At 37.5% G+C, this 17,107-nt stretch overlaps 1 pseudogene; it reads left to right on the plus strand.

Moving 5' to 3' along the window:
• Positions 1 to 12,759: 12,759 nt before the first annotated feature.
• On the plus strand, positions 12,760 to 12,888 carry LOC122164744 (annotated as a pseudogene).
• The last annotated feature ends 4,219 nt before the right edge of the window (positions 12,889 to 17,107 follow it).

Here is a 17,107-nt window from a genome sequence, read left to right on the forward strand (position 1 = left end):
TCACCTTATAACATTCTTTTGCTTAATGTTTCTTTCTATATTTATAATCTCTTTTCCTTAAAATTTGCTTCTCAGATGCTGACATTGATAAGGTTCTAAATTCATCAATATCTGTCCTTAGTAACATTCTTTCAAAAAGCTTTCTCAAGATGTTTTTATGTCCTTTGTTTCACCCTTTTTAAAATTTTTCTCTTTCAAGGCCTTGTTTTATATCTATACTTATAGAAGTAATTTTATTTAGCATCTATGCTTATTTCCCACAGCTATATCTAGTACAGGAGATTTATTTTACCTTTTAGCTTGAATGAAGAAAAAGGAAAAGAAAGAAAATACCTGCAATTTAAGTTATCATTAATTTAACCTCTCTCTCTCCATTAAAGCAGACAATAATTATAACTTCTAGCAGGTAGAAATATAACGTTATGACCATCATATCCACACCGCTCAAAGGATCTCCGTTCACTCTGTGGCTGAGATAAAGTATGGCCTCATCCAAAGAGGGTGAAATCACCAAGTGGTTCTTTTAAAGAGCAAGTCAGAACTTTTTCAGTTCTTTTGAGGTGGAAAGATGGTGGTAAAATATAGCTGATTGTCTTTTCCTGAGGCATTTATCTATAAAAATGTCAGTCATTTTAAACTAAGATATCAGGAAAGAGAAAAAGGTGAAAATATCTTCCCCTCCAGCCAGTGTGAGTTGGCTTGCATCCCAAAAAATGAAGCATTATTCTGCTAATTTTACATAATAAACCATGTGCCTGACAAATACAAAACAGCTGAGATCTATTAGGTCTCCTGTTATATTATACTGATTTTCCTGTGCTTGTTGCAAAGAACTGTAGTCATTTATTACATATATTTGCTTTGGAGTCTGAAACATTCTCATTCTGGGTCAAACTAAAAAAGGAGACAGAAATTTAAAGCACCAGTTGCGTTATCAACCTTGTGTGTTCCCAGCTTTTGCTGTACAAATCATGACTTTGAATTTTAAATTCAAATTGTGAAGGCAAATTTCAGTTTTTAGTCCTGAACCTTGGGGTTACACTACACATTCAGCAGAATGATCTAAACAGAATGGAAAAGCCAAGTCAGACTGTAAATACTCACATATCACAAACATAGATATGGGACAAGAATTCATGTTTTTTGCTGAAAGCAAATGTATACAATGTTTTGGTTATAAAGACAAACAAAGAAAAAAATCCACAGCTAATATTCTGGCTTCAGACACAGTTAATTATATTTCAACTGTATTCACAGGGTATCCAACTAGTTGCATCAATACATTGTGCACCAGTTCTCTCAGGTTAAATTCCACAAATTCAGTAAGGATTTTATCAGAAGTAGTCTATCTGCAAGATCTTCAATGTCCTATGCTAGTTGCTTAAATATATTAAGAGATATTCAGTGAATATTTTATAGTATCTTAACCAGCACTTGTTTTACAAAAAGTTGACTGGTTTCAAAAATGCAGTTGTTATGGGTGAGCACATAAGGATTTTCAGAGTACTAGATTAGATTCATGTTCATGTACTTCAAGGAGCCTGCCCCCCTTTATTTATTCTTGACATGGGGGCAGGATGAAGATTGCTGATGATCATTATGTGTCAAAAGGTGTATGATTATGTGACTCACCTTGTTTTCCATTATATATAATTTAAAAGCATACTGTCATGGTATTTTTCATAATTAAAAAAGTCTTCATTATTGTTTATAATTATCCCTTTAGTGCTTGACATTGAAATCTGTTTCCTTACTGATTTATTTTCTCCTTTCTTTGAAGTAGTTGTGGATGAGTTATTGAAGTTATGTATGAATGTCAGGAGTCTTATGCTTTTTATTAAAAGAAAGAGAATTTAATTGTATTTCACTTAGATGATTTTCTAAACACTAGCTCAGTTTCCTCCGTTGTCTGGACTCTCAGTGTCATCTTATCTTTCTGGACAAGCTGAATGTGGTAGCACTACATTTCCTTGTTTCATGCAGAAAAACAGGTAAGTGAGGAGAAATGCCTTCATTTAAAAACATGAGCCTGAGGCAGGATGCCTCTTCCTTTAGCAGGACCAATCTGAGGATGTAATACATTCTTTCCAGCAGTTTAATGTATGACTGTCATCTTTTGTCACCTAATCTTCATCACAGTCAGTTCTGAATGCATTGCTGGTATTTCCTTTTTGAACCATCCCTAAACACCAGAAATTCTAGTAGATACATTTCTAAGTTCACATTGCATAGAACATCATAGTCAGTTTTACAGTTTCTGTACTGTGGGGCTGAGATAATTGGCCTAATGATTGTTTCGCTGAATCACATTGGATGTTCTATTAGACAGTTTTCCCATTCCTCTCTGATGTGGCATGTAGAGGTTACTTAGAGATAGGGAAAGGAAACTGGGGAATACATATAACTATTCAGTTTTTGCAAGTTTGCTACATTTTTTTTTTTTTTTTTTTAGCTGAAATTTTTTTAGAAAAACTAGACAGAACCTTATGTTGGGCTGAGATTTGTTGGCCACCAGATGTCCACCAAGCGTCATACTCTATGCCCTCCTCAGTAAGACAGTGGAAGGGGAAAAAATAAGATATAGAAGACATGGAGATCACTACAGTATTTACCAATTACTGTAATAGGCGAAACAGAGTCAACTTAGGAAAAGTCATTTAATTTATTACCAATTAAAATGTAGTTAGATGAGAAATGAAAATAAAAACCAGAATACCTTCCCCGCCTTCTTCTCAGCCTCAACATCACTCCTGAGTTTCCAACTCCTGCCCTCTAGCCCTGTGCACTGCATGGAGAATGGGGTTAGAGTCAGTCTATAATGGCTCCTTCTTCCACTCCTCTCTCACAGTAGTTCCCTTCTCTTATCATGTCCTCCACAGGCCGCACCATAGTCTGTCAGTTTGTGAGCTCCACTGGCATTTCTGTTTGCTTGGAAAACCTCTGCCCATTTTCTTCACTGACTCAGGTACTCACAGGGTTCTTACATTTATTTTTTTTTTTACCCCTGATTGGTCTTCTATTAATTAAATTGTTTTGGTATATACTATAATTTAAATAGTTTTATTAAAAAATATGTATTTCCTCTTCTTTTCAACCAACTCATTTCTTATATTACTTATTTCCTTCAAGGCTATGTGTATGTGATATTGTGAATAGCCATACCTATTTATCTTCTTCGTGCCATTAAAAACTGCTGTCATATTCTTAGCCATAGAATCACAGAGCCATAGAATCACCAAAGCTGGAAATGACCTCCGAGATCAACCGGTCCAACTGTTCAGGTATCACCAATATTTCCCCTATAAATCACGTCCCTTAGTACAACATCTAAACATTTCTTGAACACCCTGGGGGCGGTGACTCAGCCATCTCTCTGGGCAGCCTGTTCCAGTGCCTAACTACTCTTTCAGAGAAGAAATTTTTCCTGACATCCTGAAACTCCTCTGGTGCAACTTCAGGCTATTCCCCCTAGTCTTACTATTAGCCATCTCTTTCCTAGACTGAAAAATCTTTTGGTTTATCTTTTCACAGAAACCACTATATACTACTCATCAACTTTCTTGTCCTTCTTGTTCTATATTCTGTTTTACCTTTTCTGAGATAGGTACACCAAAGCAGTACACATTGCTGAAAATGTGGCGTCACAAAGGGTTTATGCACCATAACTTACTTGTTTCAATTGCTATTCCTTTCCCAACAGTTTTCATTCTCTTAATTCTGTTCAGCATTTTAGTGTTTTGTACTAATTAGGAATCATACAATCATAGAATTGTCAAGGTTGGACAACACCTCTATGATAAACCAATCCAACCATTCACCCATCACCAATATTTCTCACTAAACCCTGGCTGTACAACATCTAAACTTTTCTCGAGCATCTCTAGGGATGGTGACTCAACCACCTTACTAGGCAGCCCTTTCCAGTGCCTGACCACTCTCTTGGAGAAGAATTACTTCCAACCTGAATCTTCCCTGGCACGACTCCAGGCCATTCCCTCTAGTCCTATTGCTAATTACATGGGAGGAGAATACCTCACCACAACCTCCATTCAGATAATTGTAGAGAGTGATAAGCCCACCCCTGAGCCTCCTCTTCTCTAGATAAAACAATCCTAACTCTCTAGCTGCTCCTCATAAGGCTTGAGCTCCAGACCACTTCCCAGCCTTGTTCCCCTTCTCTGAACATGCTGCATGGCCTCAATGCCTTTCTGGTAGTGAGGGGTACAAAAGTTAACATGGTATTTGAGGTGCAGCTTCACCAGGGCTGAGTACAGAGGGATGATAATTTCTGATAATTTCCTTCTGTTGGCAATGCTATTTCTGACACAACCCAGGATGCCATTGACCTTCTTGGCCAACTGGCCACACTACTGCACATATTCAACTAAGAACTGACATAGTCCTCCAACAACTCTTCCCCAAACCTGTGGTGTTGCCTGGGGTTGTTATGGCCAAAGAGCAGGACCCAGAACTCGGTCTTGTTGAAGTTCATCCCATTGGCCTCAGTCCAGCAGTTCAGCCTGTCTAGATTCCTCTGTAGGGCCTTCCTTTCCTCAAGCAGATCAACACTGCCTGCCAGCTTGGTGTCATATCCATTTTTTTTTTCTTCCAATATTGTTTAATTTAATGGGTATTTTTTTTCTTTGTCTCAGTCATGGTCTTATGATTGCTTGTTATCAGTGTAACATCATAACATCATGCAGTGCACTGGAAGTTGAGCAATTAATACTTCAGTTCCAAGGACTGCCAATATTTTCTGGTACCTGGTTCTCAGAAAAGAAAAAGTATTACATACCCCTGAGGAATTTGCATTGTTCTGTGTCTGTTTTCTACTCAGAGGGAAAGATAAAACTGTTCACTGGTCATGAGATGTCTCTTTCTTTTCCCTTTCTTCTTGTCCCACCTAAACATCTCGCTTTTAGCATTAGAGTGAGGCCTTCAGTTTTTGGATACTCTCATTTTATTTGATATATTAGCTTCAATTGTATTATATTGTGTTATTTTGATATCTTATTTAGTAAAATAGTTTGTTTCCATGGAACCACTATTTTGTTTTTAGGTCCATCTCTCTACCCTTTTCCCCCTTTTCCTTTTCCTTTTCCCAGCATGTGGTTAAGTGTGTCCCCCAGCCTTGCTAGTCATGGAACCGGGCCAAACCAGCCTGTAGACAATTGACAGTCCTTTATTTTCATTTCAGCACCACAATATTTAATCTATTTTACCATGTTACTCTTTGTTACAAAACTTCAAAGCAACTCTTAATAACTTGAGATTTCATTCCATCAAGCGTTGACTGCTATACCAATTTGTTTTACTAAGTTTCACTTTCCAATTTGTTTATACTGAATGTTGAATGTCTTTTCTTACTCTTTTCTTGCTACCATTTCTCCAGTCATAAATTCATTGGAGAGCTCTTCCTTGTGGCCTCCAAAACCTTGTTGTTTTGTTTGTTTGTTTGTTTGTTTTTAATAGCTTTCAATGAAATATGTTCTCAGGAATTTTCTAGAACTTTAAATATAAGTTGCACAACTGGGTTACCTTTGTCTACTTATGCAAAAGCTCAAGCTGTTTTAGTTGTATCTACCTATTTAAAAATTGCAAAAGGATTCATAGGTCAAGGATAGACTGATATAATAGTTTTCCATATACCCTTGCAGCCTTCTGCTACTGTCTCCCAGAACTGTGGTTGCAGCTAAAGAAATTCAAAGAAGTGATCCCATCTTTCCTAGCTTTCACAAAGTGGCTATTTCACCATCTTCTCAATGTCATAGCTGCTTCACTGTGCAGTACAGCAAACGTTTAACCTCTTAAAAGCACAGAGCACTTAGACTATCTACGGTATGTGGTATCTGGTCAGAGATAAAACGGTGGAGCTTTGTGATAATGTCTGCAGGATATCCACTGGGTCACATTCTGACTCTTTTTTCTGGCAATATAACAAAGAAAAAATTGCTTCAGCTTACCATGAATGCTAATCCAACTAGATGGTATTGCTAGGAATGGCCTGCAGTAATTCCTGCAGTTACTAAAATGGTTCCTACTTCTTTTAGTTCATTGTGATCTTGCAAGTCTACACTCCAACTTAAGGTTGCATTAAGGAGTAGAGAATCTCTGTCCTACTCCTGGACCTTTAGAAAAATATTCTGTTCATTCCATGTACTAGGCTTTTTCTGATAGAAGATGCAAAGTTGAGCAGAACTACTTGCACCTGATCCTATGTAGGGCATTACACAAACTGTGATGTTTATGTTTGCTAAGTGTAAGATGAAAGTATTGGTCATAATGCAGCCCTAAGAAGTGAGACAATTATTTGGGATGATTATTTGAGGTGTTTGCACAAAGAATTTATTCAATTTATAGAAATGGAGAAGTCAGTGAGAATTTCTTTGTACAATATCTCTGTGGTCAAAGTAAAACTTTCAAGGAATCAGTGAGGAAAATATCTCTGCTATTAAACAAATATGCCAAAAAATAAATTGATTTTTTTTTTTTTTTTAACATCTCTGTTGAACTCCTTGTCTGAATGCAGAAACAAATAACAGCAGGATACTGTATATGTTTAATCCTGGACGTCAGGTGGAATACCATGCTACAAATGCTTGCACAGGTGCAAAGAATTTACGTCCAAACTTGTATTCTTCCTTAGCAATAGTCCAGATGCCTAGAAAAATGCATAGAAATGTGCACTCTGAATGTATTTGGAGCTGCTTTTCTCTTGACAGACAGAGCAGTCTAAGTCAGATCATTACCAAGAAACAGCTATTTCTCTGCATGACTCCAGTCAGGCCTCTTTGTAAGCACTCTCCAGGCATGTACTCTCACTATGATCAGTTAAGATCTTTGTAATGAGGCTATTATGAATCCCATTTTAAGCTACCAAATTGGGATGACTAGGTGTGAGGCAATTAGATTAGATCCAGTCTGGGCACCAGCCACCTCATATGAAATTTTGTGATACTCAGCAGAGCAGCATGTAAACCAGTTTCAGCAGTCTACATTCAACTTAAGAAAAAACTATCTGTTGTGGCACCAAATGCCCTATTAAATCTTGCCTTAAATCATATTCTTTCTGGCATATTTCATCCCTGATTTTGATGACTGATAACAGAATAGTGCTGTTCATTTTCTACTATCTTAACATTTACTACTGTTTATGCCTTTTAAAAGATTCCTCTCTTAGTAAGACTCATCTTGACATCCTCTTAAATTATTAAGGGCTAAAGATCTTCATTAAGGAAGAGATTAGAATACATAGCAGACATGGGTAATTATTTAAGATCCAAGAAGGGGACACAAGATGCATTTTAACTGAGGCTTTCTGTAGAGGACTGTTAAATTAAATGAGTGGTTTAGTGATAAACAAGTTGAAGTTGATCAATTGAGTAAAACTATAGGGAGACTTTGAAGGGGTTTACAAGTAATCAAATTCTGAGGGCTACATCTGCTTCATATTTGTTTAATAAAAGACTTGATAACTAGCTAATGGTACACAACATCTAGTGTTACCTAAAAATCTTGCTGGGGATGATGTGCTTTGAGAGCTTTGAAATCATTAGCAAACAAATCACAAATCTGTGATACTGAGAAAAAATTTTGAATAAGGAATATTATTTAAATTATTTAATTTTCATGATGAATTGGTGCAGAGCATATATTTTGAGAGATTATCTGACAGTAACAACTAATTATTTGACAAGAATTTAAATCTGTTTTAACTTCTTGAGCTCTTCAAATTGTCTTCAGCAGCTATAGCTTATAAAGATGCAATTGATGACTTTCACCTACTAGTAAGGAAAAATAACTGGAGTCTGCCACTTTTGTAAATTAGCTTAGTACAACATAGTTTATGAGATTTGTTTTTTCTTTTGTGAATCTCTGAACAAAAGCTTAAAATCTGTAAGAAAACAAAATTGTTTATCTGTGAATTATTAAAGGGAGCGGTTAGAAGCCAAGATGTGTTAATTTAGTCAAATTTAATATATACTTGGTATAAGAGAACTAATTTTTTTTTCAGTAAATATTTTCAAATTTTGTTTGGACTTTTTTTCCGACTTTCTCATTTAAATATGCATACAAAGTAAATGCAAAAGTAATGGATAAATAACTCCTGCTGAAGAAGGAATAAGCTTCAAAACTATAATATCCTTGCTACCCCGAAAGCTGCCCTCCCAAGTTGGGGTGATTGGAGTGAAGTTTGTTATGGGGAGAAAATTATAAAGATCTTCATATATTAGTGAATGACAGAATTTTGGAGAGATTAGAAGTGATTAGAATCAAACTTAATCTTACTCTTATAGAAAGAAATGTCAGCACTCTTAATAAAAAAGTGTAGGCTGTTTAAAACTGTTGGAAAGCTTATTCACAGAATCACGGAATCATAGAGTGGCCTGGGTTGAAAAGGACCAAGGACAATGATCACCCAGTTTCAACATCCCTGCTATATGCAGGATCACCAACCACCAGACCAGGCTGCCCAGAGTCACATCCAGCCTGGCCTGGAATGCCTCCAGGGATGGGATATCCACAACCTCCTTGGGCAACCTGTTCCAGTGTGTCACCACCTTCTACATGAAAAACTTCCTCCTAGTATTTAACCTAAACCTTCCCTGTCTCAGTTTAAAACCATTCTTCCTTTTCCTACCACTATCAGTTGATGCAAACAATAATTCCCCCTCCTGCTTACATGCTCTTTTCAAGTACTAGAAGGTCACAATGAGTTCTCCCCAGAACCTTCTTTTCTGTAAGCTAAACACGCCCAGTTCTCTCGATCTTTCCTCATAGGAAGGTGCTCCAGCCCTCTGATCGTCTTAGTAGCTTTTGGATCTGCTCTAAGACCTCTGCGTCTATTTTGTGTTAAGGGCTCCAGGTCCCAGATGGGGCCTCACAAGAGCTGAATAGGGGGGATAATCACCTCCCTCTCTCTGCTGGCCCTCCCCCTTTTTAATGCAGCCCAGAACACAGTTTGCCTTCTGGTCTGTAAGCGACACTGCTGGTTCGTGTCCAGTTTCTCATCCGCCAGGATTCCCAAGTCCTTCTCCTCAGAGCTGCTCTAAAGGTGAGCTTCCTCTAGTTTGTGCAGTTTGTAAATAACTGGGGTTGCCCCAGCATTTCATCAAATCATGAAAGAGATAGAGAATTTTAAAGTCAGTCCTCAGTGGAAGGACTAATAGATGGCAAAAAATGAAAGAGATACTTTCGCATTTTGGAAATGGCTAAGTAATAGTGACTGGAAAATAAAATACATGTCCAAAAATAGAAATCCCAAGTTAGCCTTAATTTAATGTAAATACGTTGCCATTAACGTCCTCTGCATATGCAAAGATGATAAGGATATTATAAAATCATGGAAAAGAAAATATGCCAGGAGAAAAGATAGGTTTCAGCAGTGGTGTTACTAGGAATAACCTGGGACAGTAACTTTAAGTACAGAGTCACAAGCAACATTTCACTCCCTTTGTTCTGAGTCTCCCACATTTTCCCATCTGATCTCTATGGAGCACATATTTCAGCTAGATTTTTTCCACATCCATATCCACGTGTCTGTTCTGTGTAATTTTTGGGAAGGTCAAAATATAACTAGTATTTTGTTCAGCAGCTGCTCCTTTCTTGTTATTGAGTAAAGGTAAAGCATTAGTATATCCAAAATTATAATTATGCTCAATGTAGACATAAATAAATACTTGCCTCTCTTCCACTTCAACATGCTACTATTCTCTAATTTTTACTAAAATATAAAATGGTTCATATCTGTCCCTGGTGTCATTTCATGGAAATGCACTTATTACTTTCCTAATTATTATCTGACACAAATGCTAGGATTTTAGCCATGCTAGGCAATGCGTAGCAAATAAATAAATACAAACACACATATATGAGCTCCACCACTAATTTTCATTTATTTTTCTACGTAATTGCCAGTGTGTTCCTTTTTCATTCGTGAAATATTATGGGCTCCCTCTGGTGGGCCAAAACAATATGTTTTAGAGTAATTTTTGAGATGTAGGGAGTCCATTTAGCTTAAAGGAAAACAAATGCTTGATCTGTATCTCTAAGATTTGTAGTTCTAATCCTGATATTTTTCCTTACATTTCCTTACATTTTGTGACTGCCTCAGAAAGATTGTATTTTCAGTGCATAACTGTCAACATTAAAATATGTGATTTTTTAAAAGAAAATATTCTAATGAAAAGACTAAACAAGCAACCTTCTCTAAAATTGAGGGTTCAGATTTCTTGAATATGATAACAGTAGTAGGAGCAACATTAAATCCCTAAAATGAAATTGTGTGTGGTTGTGATAGAAGACTAAAAACTGAAATAAACACTTTTTTTTTTTTTTTTTTTTTTTTTTTTTCCAGAATATCATCAATAAAGTTAGTTTGCATACTGAAATTGTGTCCTCAAGAATTTGCTATTATAAGATGAATTGCTTGTTTAAAATCAAGAGTGCATGCATGTTGGTTGATATTGCTTTTTTTTGGACAACCATTTTCCATTTATTGCTACAGTTGCTGTGAAATTATGGCAGTATTCTAACTCCATTGACTGAATGTTAAACTTTCTTAATCTGTTCCTCATTAATAAAAAATCTCTGTAATGTGTTATTTTTTACTTTGATACTATTATAAATTGATTCCTTTTTATATCTTTCCTAAAATAACTCCAGAATTTGTAGCAGATAGGAAATAAAATAATAATAATAAAAAATCATAGCTTTAGCTAAGAAGAGATGAAAATTAAACAAGTGAATCAATCAGAGTGGGTTGAGAAAGTGAACTAGTACAATAAAGAGAAAATGTTATTTTGATTTTAAGACTTATTTGTAGCTTACTCAAGGTGGTCACTTGTATGAATAATTCTTTTTTCTGGGATGGTTATCTTGGGAGATTATTTGGTGAACTACATTTTTTTTTTTCTAATGTAGCTATAGATTTGTTTCAGTGAATGATGTACATTTTTATAGTGCTACTTCTTTGTTTTATTATTTTTTCTGTGCACATGAAATGTTACAGATCCTATTTTATCACAAAAGTGATCAAGATTAAAAAAAAAAAAAAAAAAAAAAAAAAAAGGATGAAGAAAAAAGAAGTTGCACTGAACAGATAAAATGTGAAATGTATCTCTGCATTTATCTTTGTTGTTAGAAGCAAATTTCCTATTATAGGATTAAGGATCCTCAAATGGTGTTGAAAAATGTTCTGGAAGCGCATTGCAAGCATTGAACAGAAATAAGTGACCAGAAGAACTTCAAACTGAGAAAAGATGAGGATAGGGCAAAACTTTTAATTTGTTCTCATGAGAAGACCTGACTGAAAGGTGTCACTAAACTTAGTGTTCCACTATAATCAGGTACATGGTTTTGTTGTTCTGAGTGTAAACTGGTAAAGCTTTAGAAGATGAATCATAGCTGACACCAACGTGACCCTAAATGCATTTAGGAAGCTAATGAAGAACAGCAAGCCTTCCACAGAACTGTTGTCTTTTAGAAAGAGAGGAGTGTTTCAAATCCATATTCCAAACAGCCATTTCATTGTCAGTAAGTGCTGCGGAAGAGCAGTAACCTCTGCACGCATGGAGAGATGGGGAAACTTTTAATGAAAGGGTCTGGTTACAGTATACTCTTCTCTTGTTAACAGCAGTGGATGGCTACATTTTTTGTGCTTACTCTTTGCCACATTTTTCTGAAGTTCTAATTGGGAAATGGAAGATAAATTGTACTCAACTTGTTTTCAAATAGAAAGAAATGCCTTGGATAGAAGAAATATTACCAAAAATCCAAGAGAATTTCTTGTTTTTACAGAATGGTAATACATCATTATGTATCATCATATAGAAACACAGGATTATTTTATGTTTTATTTAATGTAATTAAAATGGTTATGCTTATGTTCTAACATATATTTTTACTTACAGAGTGCATTCTACTCAACTCTCTATGAGAGCAAGATGAGTGGACAATGATGATAACCATAATTTTGATGATTACAATTAGTTTAAAAAAGGATAAAGAAGTTGCAGTCTGAGAAGCTAGTAACTGAAATTAAGACTTATTGCCATACTTAGACTTTATTTTTCACTGAACTTTGATATGCACGTGTTCCTAGATATGAATGCAGAAATGACCCGCCTTTGTGCACAGACTGGGGGAAGTTGCTCAGGATATCAGACTGTCGCATTCTCAGTCTCAAGGAGCTCCACAGTTCTACACCTTAGTGAACAGACTTACTCGGTAGGTTAGCCACCATGATCAGGCAGGTGATTTTCCCAGGGCAAGTGTCAACAGTTTATGGGCTGGTCTGGCCCAGTTCCATGACTAGCAGGGTGGAGCGATTCCGCAAAATCCATGCCTCTGGAAAAGGAAAACAGGGGACCGCAAAATAATTAAAAAAAACAGTGGCAATGATCTGAGGAGAAACAAACTAATTTACTAAATGTAGTATAGGAATGCAAGATAACATACTATAATACAATATAATTAGAATTGAAGCTAATAAATCAAATATAATGAGAGAGAGAATGTCCGAAAGGTGGATAGGCCTCACCACAATGCTGAGGTGAGATGCACAGTCCAGTTGAGCAGCAGGGAGACAGGAGGAGAGCCAACGAAGAAGAGAGGATAAAAAAGAGCGCATCAGGTGACCTTACCAGGAATTCTATCTCCTCTCTGACTGCAAAGCCCCCTGGGGACCCAGAACTTGAACATCAACAGTTAAACTCCCAGTGCACTGCACAATGTTATGATGTGGCATACCAAAAACCAGAAATCACACGACAATGACAGCAAGGCTCATTCCTTGCACTCTGCGTGTGCTGACCCCTGTGATCTCAAATGCAGAAAACTCAACTGCATAATCTGTGGTAGTAGGGAACTGTTCTCATGCTCTCTCTCTCTCTCTCTCTCTTTTTCTTTTTTTTTTTTTTTTTCTTTTTTTCAATTTAAATGTTAATTTCAATTTTCCTTACCTCTGTGCAGGGAAGATTATGGAATAGCTCTTCCTGGAAGCTATGCTGAGATATGGAAAACTGGGAGGTGAAACAAGACACCAGCATGGCTTCTTCAAAGGCAAGTCCTGCCTGATCAACATAGTGGCCTTCTAATGAATCATAGAATCATAGAATGACTTGGGATGTGTCTCACTCCAATTTACGGGAGGGAGAGGAGGTTTTTTGATATCTATATGCCTGGCATGAGATTAAGAAAAAACGGTTCAAATGCTGGTTCGACCAGTTTATTACCAATCTTAATCAGGGAGATGGAGAAGGGGAGAAGGGGAGATGGACACTATTATGAATTAGGATAATGGGGAAGGGAAGGAGGGTGATAGAAAAGACAGGAAAGAAGAAGCAAGGAGTCTTTACAGGAAGCATGAGACAGATAGTCACCACCATGAATCCAGCGTGGTTCATAGCGCAGTCTTCAGTAGTGGCGGATTATCGGACATTGTTCCATTGACGATGAAGGTAATCACAGCGATGATGGCATTTACTTTCCAATGATAGTATAAACTTATTTATAAGTCAGAAGTGGTTGAGTCAGCTCTTTTTGGAGAGACAGCTTCTGGCTTTTGGATCTCAGCAGGAACTCCTTTTGTTCCCATCTTCAAGGCCTTGCCAGCAGATAAGAGGGAGCAGGGAGATGCTCACTTGTATCTTGCCTTCACAGGATACAGTGTATCATCCCCCACATTCCCATAGCCAGCTGGAGTTATTTGGTCAGGCTAGATCTTCTGCCAGTAAACAGTCCTGAGCATGCTCTTCCAAAGGCAAAGAGATCCAGAGAAATGCTTTCAAATGTAAAATTTTACACACAGTGATGTTGATTGTCACAGGGCAACACTCATCACTTGTCTCCTAGAGTCAGTCTTATCACAAGAAATACCCCAGGAAGCAAGCATTGAGCCAGAAAACAAAGAAAGATTCATACAGGTTGGAACGGACCTCAAGGATTATTAAGTTGCAACTCCCCTGCCACAGGCAGGGTTGCCAGCTGCTAGATCAAGTGCTAGATCTGACTGTCAAAGGCCCCATCCAACCTGGCCTTAAACGAACCAGGGATGGGGCATCCACAGCCTCTCTGGGTAACCTGTTTCAGCACCTCACCACTCTCTCAGTTAAAATCTTCCAGACATGTACTCTGAATCTCCCTTCCTTTAGTTTAAAACCATTCCTCCTTGTCCTATCACTATCTACCCAAGTAAAATGTTGATTTCCTTCATGTTTATAATCTCCCTCTAAATACTGGAAGACAATAATGAGTTATTACCACAGCCTTCTCTTATCCAAGCTAAGCAAGCCAGTTCCTAGACCCTGTTTTCGTAGGAGAGGTTCTCCAGTCCACTGATCATCTTCATGGCTCTTCCATGGACCCTCTCCAAAAACTCCACATCTTTCTAGTGCTGGGGGCACCAAACTTTGACACAGTACTCCAACTGGGGCCTCATGAGGGCAGAAACAGAAGGATAATCACCTTTCTCATCCTTCTGGCAACCCCTCTTCTGATGGAACCTAGGATACCAATGGCCTACCAGGCTGCAAGAACACATTTCTGGCTTATGTTAATTTTTTCATCAACCAAGACTCTTAAGGTCTTCTCAGTAGGGCTACTCTCGAAGAATTCTCCCAGTTTGTATACATATTGGGATTACTTTGTCTCAGGTGCAAAACCTTGAAATTTGATTTGTTGAGCTTCATTGAGTTCACAAGGGCTCACATGTCAAGTTTATCAAGGTCCTCCCTGAATGGCTTCCTTTCCTTCTGCTCTATTAACTGCACCACTCAGTTTGGCATCATCAGCAAACTTGCTTAGGGTGCTCTGAATCCCATCATCTATGACATTAATAAAGGTATTAAAGAGTATCAGTCCTGAGGTGGACCCCTGGGAGGCACTGCTCATAACTTGTTGTTTTTAACATCCTTCACCAAGTTCAGTTTTATCTGTGCCTTGGCTTTTGGAATCACATCTCTGTAATTTCAGACAGAATCCCTGTTTTCTTCCAGGTTGCATACCCTTGCTTTCACTGCACTTGCCCTTCTTTTCCTTCAGTTTTACCAGGAGGTCTTTGCTATTTCATGCAGACTTCTTGCCTCCCCGCCTGCTTTCTTATTCTGAGGGATGGACAGTTCTTGTGCTCTCAGAAAGGCACCCTTAAAGACAGCCAGCTTTCTTCCACTCTTTTGTCTCTAAGGACTTCTTTCATGAGATCTTATCCAATATTAAATGACCTGAAGTTCACTCTTCTGAAGTTCAGTGTCCTTACTCCACTCTTTGCCAGGCCCATGTTCCTTAGAGATCATGTACTCAACCAGGGTTGCTACTTGCAGCTCTTCATCTTAACATCTTTAACAACATTCTCCACACTGGTAACCACTGATGACTACCTGATCCAACAACACTTCACCTCTGGTCTGTGCTCTATAATGGAGTAATTATATCAGTGGACAAAGGAAGAACACTGATGTCATCCATCTGGATTTCAGTAAGCCCTTTGGCGCTGTCTTCCATGACATCCTTCTCTCCAAACTGGACGTGGATTTGACAATTGACCTGTTTGATGGATGACGAACTGGCTGCAAGATTGTACTCACAGAGTGGTGGTCAATGGCTCAATGTTTGGATGGAGATCAGTGACCAGTGGTGTCCCACAGAGGGGTATCCAAAGTGCTGGGACTCCTACTCTGTAATATTTTTGTCAATGATATTGACAGTGAGGTTGAGCACATCCTCAGCAGTTTTGCAGATGATACCAAGCTGTGGGATGTGTTCAACATGCCTGAGGGATGATGTGCCATTCGAAGAGACCAAAGTAGGCTCGAACAGTGAGGCTCAGGTGAACCTAGTGAGATTGGAACAAAGTCAAGAACAAGGTCTTGCATCTGGATTGTTTTGGTGAGACCTCACCTGAAGTACTTTGTACAAATATGGAATTCTAGGTACAGAAGAGTCATGTACCTGTTGGAGCACATCCACAGGAGGATCCACAAAAATTACTCTTATCTGGGTCTAATGTAACAGGGCAAGTGGAAATGTTTTAAAACACAAATAAAAATAAAAAGTTTTTTATGATGAGGTGGTGAAGCACTGTACAAGGATGCCTGGAAAGGTTGTGGATGCTCCATCCCTGCTGATAATCAAGATCTGGCTGGAACAGGCTCTAAGCAAACTGATCTAGCTGCAGGTGCCCCTGTTGAATGAAGGGAATTTTGACTAGATGACCTTTAAGGGTCCTTTCCAACTCAAATGATTCAATTACTCTGTGATTCTATGACTCTACATTCTGATATTGTAGTTTTTCAAATTATCCGGCAGTATACTGCAATATCAGATGTTTCTTTTTGCTCATTTTTGCTTTCCTTTGAGATTTTTACAGTGCTATTGGCAGCGAATAACTTCTTGCATTCAATTACATTTTCATAAGTTATCAAGTGAAATGATAATACAGAATGATAGTGTGCATTTTTATTTTCACTTTATTTATCAGAGCATTAATATTTTGTGCAATTTACATGAGATGGTCCTCCAATTTAAAATATTCTGTCATTGTTAAAAATAAAAGCAATCAAAAATTTGCATCTGGATTTTAGAAAAATCACTTCCTTCTCTTTCTTCCATGCAGGTATCTTCTGAAAACTCTTTCAAATTCAGCAGAAAATCTACTGCTAGTTTAAATCTAGATCTTTTTTGAGTGAAAATCACTGAAGTACTGGGTGCTCATTCAAACTGAACTAGCAAGCATTTCAGTGCTTCCTTACCACTATTTTTGACTGCTAATAACATTAGTTGCATGTTTTCTCACAAAATAGAAGTTTAAAGAAGCTGTGGCCTAGTCAGCCTGAAATAAGATAGTTCTCCTTTATCTTCTGTCTCTTCTCTTTCTTACTATCTTCTTTCATCTTTATTCTCTTCCTTCTAGAAATTTCAACCATTATAGAGAGAAATTGAAGGGACCAGATTCTTTCCATTTTAGACAATAAAATGACCAGTCTCACTGAGGTTGGACCCTTCAAAGTAGAAATGAATGTGTTCTATAACCTTTTACTCTAATAAAAAATATATTTCTATTCTCTTTCCAAAAAGACTTTGTTTAATATTATTAATTACTGTGTTTTGT

The sequence above is a fragment of the Centrocercus urophasianus genome, unplaced genomic scaffold (assembly GCF_019232065.1).
Source record: "Centrocercus urophasianus isolate 14NV4802_14NV808 unplaced genomic scaffold, USGS_Curo_1.0 seq_27, whole genome shotgun sequence".
Lineage (NCBI taxonomy): Eukaryota > Metazoa > Chordata > Aves > Galliformes > Phasianidae > Centrocercus > Centrocercus urophasianus.